Here is a 6,376-nt window from a genome sequence, read left to right as displayed (position 1 = left end):
GTATCCAGCTAACCCCAAAAAGCTTCTAACTTCTATTACATTTCTGGGAGGCTTCCATTCAACTATTGCTTCAATCTTCTTGGGATCTACCTTGATCCCATCTACTGATACAATGTGTCCAAGGAAGGATATCTCATCCAACCAGAAGTCACACTTGGACAACTTGGCATAGAACTGCTTTTTCTGCAGTGTCTGTAGTACTACTCTCAGGAGTTCATCATTCTCCTCCCAGTTCTTAGAATACACCAAGATATCATCTATAAAGACCACGACAAACCGATTCAAGTAAGGATGAAAGATACAGTTCATTAGGTCCATGAAAGCTACTGGCGCATTCATCAGTCCAAATGGCATCACTAGAAACTCATAGTGCGTATACTGAGTCCTGAAAGTAGTCTTAGGAACATCTGTCTCCTTCACTCTCAATTGGTGATAGCCTGATCTGACATCTATCTTGGAGAATACTCCAGCTCCCCTCAGCTAATCAAACAGATCATCTACCCGAGGTAAAGGGTATTTGCTTTTCACAGTCACCTTATTTAACTACCGATAGTCTATACAAAGCCATAGTGTACCGTATTTATTCTTCATAAATAGCATCGATGCTCCCCAGGGTGACACACTAGGGCATATGAAACCCTTATTCAGTAGCTCTTGTAACTAAACCTTCAACTCTCTCAGTTCAGTAGGTGCCATCCTATATGGAGCAATGGAGATTAGTGTAGTACCCGGCATAACCTCTATAGCAAACTCCACTTCTCTATCAGGTGGCAAACCCTGCAACTCTTTTGAAAATACATTTGAAAAATCACATATAGTCCCGTCTGATAAGCTCAGGCTAATCTTCCTAGTGTCAACCATATGTGCTAAGTAAGCCTCACAGCTCCTCCTCATCAATCTCCTAGTTGCCGTGGATGATATGATAGTAGAAAGATAACCCGTTCCTTCACCCCCAATTGTAATCTCATCCCCATCTGCTGTCTATAACGAAATCCTCTTCCGCCGACAATCTACCATCACCTAATGACGTGATATCCAATCCATTCCTAATATCACATCAAACTCATGGAATGGTAGCTTAATCATGTCAGTTGGAAACTCATAACCCTGTATCCTCAGAGGACAACCCTTGTAGACCTTTTTCACCATGACACTATGGACTAAAGGGTTTGTGACTTGCATGTCCTCCTCTAACTCCTCTACCTGAACCCCTCTACCAACACATGGTGCAATGCACACATAAGAATGTGCGGAGCCAGGATCAATTAATGCACATACAGATAGATCATAAAGTGAGAAAGTACCCCTTATGACATCAGCTGGCTCTGGCTCATCTCGAGCTCTCATAGCATAGGCACAGGGTGCTACTCTAGTCTGCTACCTCTAAACTGTCTCTGCATTAGGCCTCTGTGATGTACCAGCTGTATCAGGCCTCGCAGGTCTTCTACCCCTCTATGCTGCTAGGGTAAGTCTCTCTGTCTGGGGTGGAATAGTGGGAACACTAGCGTTCCTCTGTGGACAATCCTTCAGGAAGTGATCCGTAGACCCACATCTGAAACACCCACCAGTCAACAATCTGCACTCTCCTCTGTGGGGTCTGCCATAATGTGTACAAGCTAGTGGTGGGACTGATCCCCGTGTAGCTGTACCCGGAGAACTACCCACTAATGCACCAGACTGTCCTCCTCCTCCTCTCCTTGGAGCAAACAGGGATCTCTACTTCTTAACTCGACCCTGAGTCTGACCCTGAGACTCCTTGGGCCTCTTACTAATCGTGTCTACTAAACTAAACTGACCAGATCCAGAACCCCTCTTACATTGCCTATCCTTTCTGGACTGCTCTTCATTTCTGACTCTCTCCACATCAAGGGCCAATGCTATCAACTGGAAGAAGTCTGTGAAGTGATGAGATGTCACTATCAATCTCATATTGTCATTCAGTCCGTCCTCAAACCTTTTGCATTTATCATTTTTTGTGGGCATCAACTCCAATGCATATCCGCTAAGTCTCATGAATTCTCGCTCATATTTAGAGACTGTAAGCTGCCTCTGTCTTAGTGCCACGAATTCTCTCCTTATGGCCTCCAAGTACATATGACTAATGTATTTCTTTCTGAATTTAGCCAGTAAGAACTCCCAGGTGATCTGTGTAGGCTGTACCACTCTCAATACTATCACCCACCATCTATATGTATCCTCCTATAGTAGTGACAGAGCACACTCCAACTGCTGCTCTGGGGTGCAGTGTAACTGCTGTAACACCCTCTCTGTCCTCTCTAGCCAATACTCTACTGCGGCTGGATCATCCTCCTTCTTACCCCTGAAGTCAACTGCCCCATACTTTTGCAGTCTCTCTAGTGGGGATCTATGTACAGGTTGCGATTGTGGGGGCAGTGGTGGCTGTACAGGTGGTGATGGTTGTGGTTGTGGCTGTGGAGGTGGAGGTGGCTGTGGCTGAGGTATAGCTCTGGTGACCTGACGGAGCAGCTGAGTCATCTGTTCCAGGAAGGCCAGCTGTGCTCTCCCTGTAGTACCACAGGATGACTCAGCTCTACTGCTTCACTCCCTACTAGGAGCAGGCACGGGTGCGTGACTCTCTACCTCCTCCTATATCGATCCTGGAGGTCCATGCTCTGAAGGATCAGATGCCATCGATCCCATAAAATAGACAAAGAACAGATTTGCATTAGTGTCATCTCGACTCTATTTAAAGGCTCATGCATGTGATGCACTCTATCTATTTCTAACTATCTAGGTCTAAGACCGCCTAAACCTCTGCTCTGATACCACTAAAATGTGAGGCCCCTTACCCGTCTACTGTATAGCTGAGCAAAAAGTGCCACATTCGGTGCCGAAGGACCCTATCTTGTCTTATCATATCCATTGTAAATTTTAATATCATTTAAAAATAGGTAATCCATGTGTAGAATTTTTTTTTTTTTTTGCAACGTGTTTTTTGTGGAGACCCAAACAGAGCCTCCTCTGTTTTGTTAGCATTTGGCGAGTTCCACTAATTACCTGTTAATATGTTTATATTCATTTCAAACATTTTCATATCATATTCTATTATATCATATCATTCATAATTATTTATGAGATCTAAAAAAAGTATCATCTATTGCATTATATAGAAATTCATAAATAATAATTTACAAGTTTACTTACAATCTCAAAGTTTAGTTACAATCCAAAATGAAATACATTATGTGTTTATATACAATGAACAAAAAGAACAAAATCTAGACATACATGGGCCCTACCAACAAAATTACAACTGTCGAGGTGACTAGTAGACACTGGCAAATCTGATCGGCCTCTGTATGAGCACTACTGCTACAACTGCGGGGACTGGTCTCCAATACCTACGCAATGGAAAACCAACACACTAAGCATAACGCTAAGTGGTGCATAATTTATAATAACAATAAATAAACAATTGAATAATAATTCTATATGGCAATTCATAATTTCTAGATCTTTTGCATTTTCATTGCACTTTGGAAATAATTAAAATTATCGGGATCTTTTCTATTTACTTATTGTATATTAAGTCTTAATTAATTTTTATCCATGCCCAAGAAACCTATAACAAATTATAAAAACTAGATACACTAGAGTATACTAGTTAGATAGCCATACGTCTATCTAGTATACGTCGGTCATGTCAGGCATGAAGCCTGCGGGCAGGCAATTAAGCTAGATATAATATTAGGTACAATGGCTAACATGCAGGGATAAAGCCTGTAGAACAATCATGTCAAACAGATTTTATCTGTTAATGATTATTCTTATGGGCAGTACTGCTATCTGTAGTTCCTAATTGGTATACCAATTGATCCAAGTTAAATAAATAAGTCTAGGTATACTATGGGCAATTAAACACTGTTACTTATTTATTAGAAATATTCATGTCACTTTATAGTGGGAAAAGAAGTTCCACATACCTTTTTCATGTGATTTAGTGTTTTATGGCTTATTAGGGTTAAATTCCTACCATAAGATAATTTATCTCATGAACCTTTCTTTAGGTTCAATTTTTGTGTCTTATTTTTACCTATCCATTTGATCAGTTTGTAGCCACGGTTTGGCACACTTCCTTCAATGGAAGTTGTTCCTTTATGTCTTATCTTTATTTTCCCTTTTGAATCATGTCAATTTGATTTTTAGAACTCAAGTTATGGTCGGATAACAATAACTGATTCATTTCCTAATTTTGGTTCCTTAACTAGGCAGCTTTTTAACTTAAATTTTGCCTAATTAATGGAACATGTTGTAATCACTTTTAGGCATAGTGATCTTCATAGAAATTGTTTCCCTATGTCTTGTGGTTACTTATAATTTTTAATCACAATTTTTCAAGTTTTGTGGAATTATTTATGGCCAATTTTTCAGGTCAGTGACTGCAGGTCAACTTTTGAGGTTCTTACATTCATAATTTGAGGAAGGTTTCTAAACAAAAGTTTTAGCCCTATTTCTTAGGTTTCTGGAAAGGTATGGCTCATCCCAATTGGATTTTTCTAGTGGGATATATGACTAGAAGACTGTTCTGGAGTCAAATGAAGTTTGGTCAAATTCCAGGTTTTGATGTATTGAATTGTTCTAACAATTTGACCTAGTTCTCTTAATTTCTGGGTTTTGGTCAAAATACGAATTTTGTATATCTATGTCTTTTGGAAATTTTGCCACTAGTTTAATTGCATTTGAATTCTTATAGACCAAGTTATGGCCATTTTTCTAAAACTGGTCGGGTAAGTTTATGTCCAGCAGTTTCTGGACAACCTAGCTCTAGACAGTTTTGTGACCCAAATTGGGCCAGCAATTTGGTTTGGTTTTAGGCATTTTTGGGTTCTGTGATCCTCATGAAAATTGTAGCCCTATGTCTAATCTTTCCAATGGTATAAAATTCAGATCATTTGGACTAGTATAGAGGGAGTTATGACCAAATGAATATGTACTGTTCATTTGGCCATTTTCTTGGTTTTGTGCAGGGTCATCTGGATTGGGACAGTGTTTAGGTCAAGTTTTGGACAAAATTTGGGCATGGTTTCTTCATGGAAAATGGAGTGTTTTGGGTCTAGTTTCACCTCCAATTGGCCTCATACCAATTGGAGCAACTCATAATCAGTTATGGCTCAAAAATCAAGCTGGACTCATTGAGTCTCAAATATTCAATCTCCTCCAACTTCCTTACTTCAATGTGCATACATAGCACTTCTATAAGCAACAATTTCATCTTAATTAGGTTAATCTTAAGCAAAGACAAAATTCCTCAATTCATGTACATAAACCCTAAGTTCAAATTTCCAAATCCCATATACACTTAAATTCTAACACTTTTAACCTTGTTAATCCATTTCCCTAACCCATTTAAAACCCAACAAAACCATCAATTTCATACTCCTCTTAGGGCTGCCAAAATTCAAGTGTCCCTTTTTCTCAAAATTTCTTTTTAATTTCATGAAATTTACACTTAGTTTAGCATGATTTTCATGCTTAAAGAAGAGAGATTAGGAGTTTAGTGCACTAACCTCACTTGGTGACTTGACAACTTCACTTCTATCCCTTTTTTTTACTATCAATGGCTTCCTTATGATATGGGTTAAATTTTTAATGAATAGGGCTAAGGGTTTTGGTGAGTAAATGAAGTGGGATTCAAGCTCAAAGCTTGACAAAAATGGCGAAAGAAAGGGAGTTCATTGTGCTGGCCAAGGGAGAGGGAAGAGGAAGAAGAAGACTTCGTTGGTGGGGTTTTGTCATCTTATGTCTATTTATATATATAATTATTGTATTTTAAATTTTAAAATGTCATAAGCCTTTTTCTTTTCTTTTCTTTTCTTTTCTTCTTCTTTCTCTTCTCATTTTCCTAATTCAATTTATAAGGTTTTAATTTATGTTAATTATTTTATTCTCTAAATTTTTAATTTGACATTTAGGTCAAAATTCACTTCTGAGGGTGAAATGACCAAAATGCCCTTCGTGGTGCTCATCGGGTTATTATTATTATTTTTGTACCAATTAATAAATTCTCTTAAATTTTCTTTGACATCTTTAATGTCATTTTTACCTAAATAAATCTTTAATCAAGTCCCAAAATTATTTCCTATATTTTCTTAACATTTATTCTATCCATTTATGTCTCCTCACTATAGTTTAAGTGTAGTTCCAGACATTTTAACTGTCCGAACAGACATTAGTCATCGAAACAGTAGAATGCACGGACTACCTACGGTGAGGGCATTACACACTTACTCTAACTCTTTCCACTTTTAGTGCAGCTTCAACCAATTTTGCAAAATCAGTAATCCCCAATGCAGTTAACATGATCTTAATGTTATCTTTAAGCCCTTCTTCACACCTTGTACACCTCTCAGCTTCC

The sequence above is a fragment of the Hevea brasiliensis genome, chromosome 12 (genome assembly GCF_030052815.1).
Source record: "Hevea brasiliensis isolate MT/VB/25A 57/8 chromosome 12, ASM3005281v1, whole genome shotgun sequence".
In the NCBI taxonomy this organism is placed as follows: Eukaryota; Viridiplantae; Streptophyta; class Magnoliopsida; order Malpighiales; family Euphorbiaceae; genus Hevea; species Hevea brasiliensis.
This window is presented reverse-complemented; position numbering follows the sequence as displayed.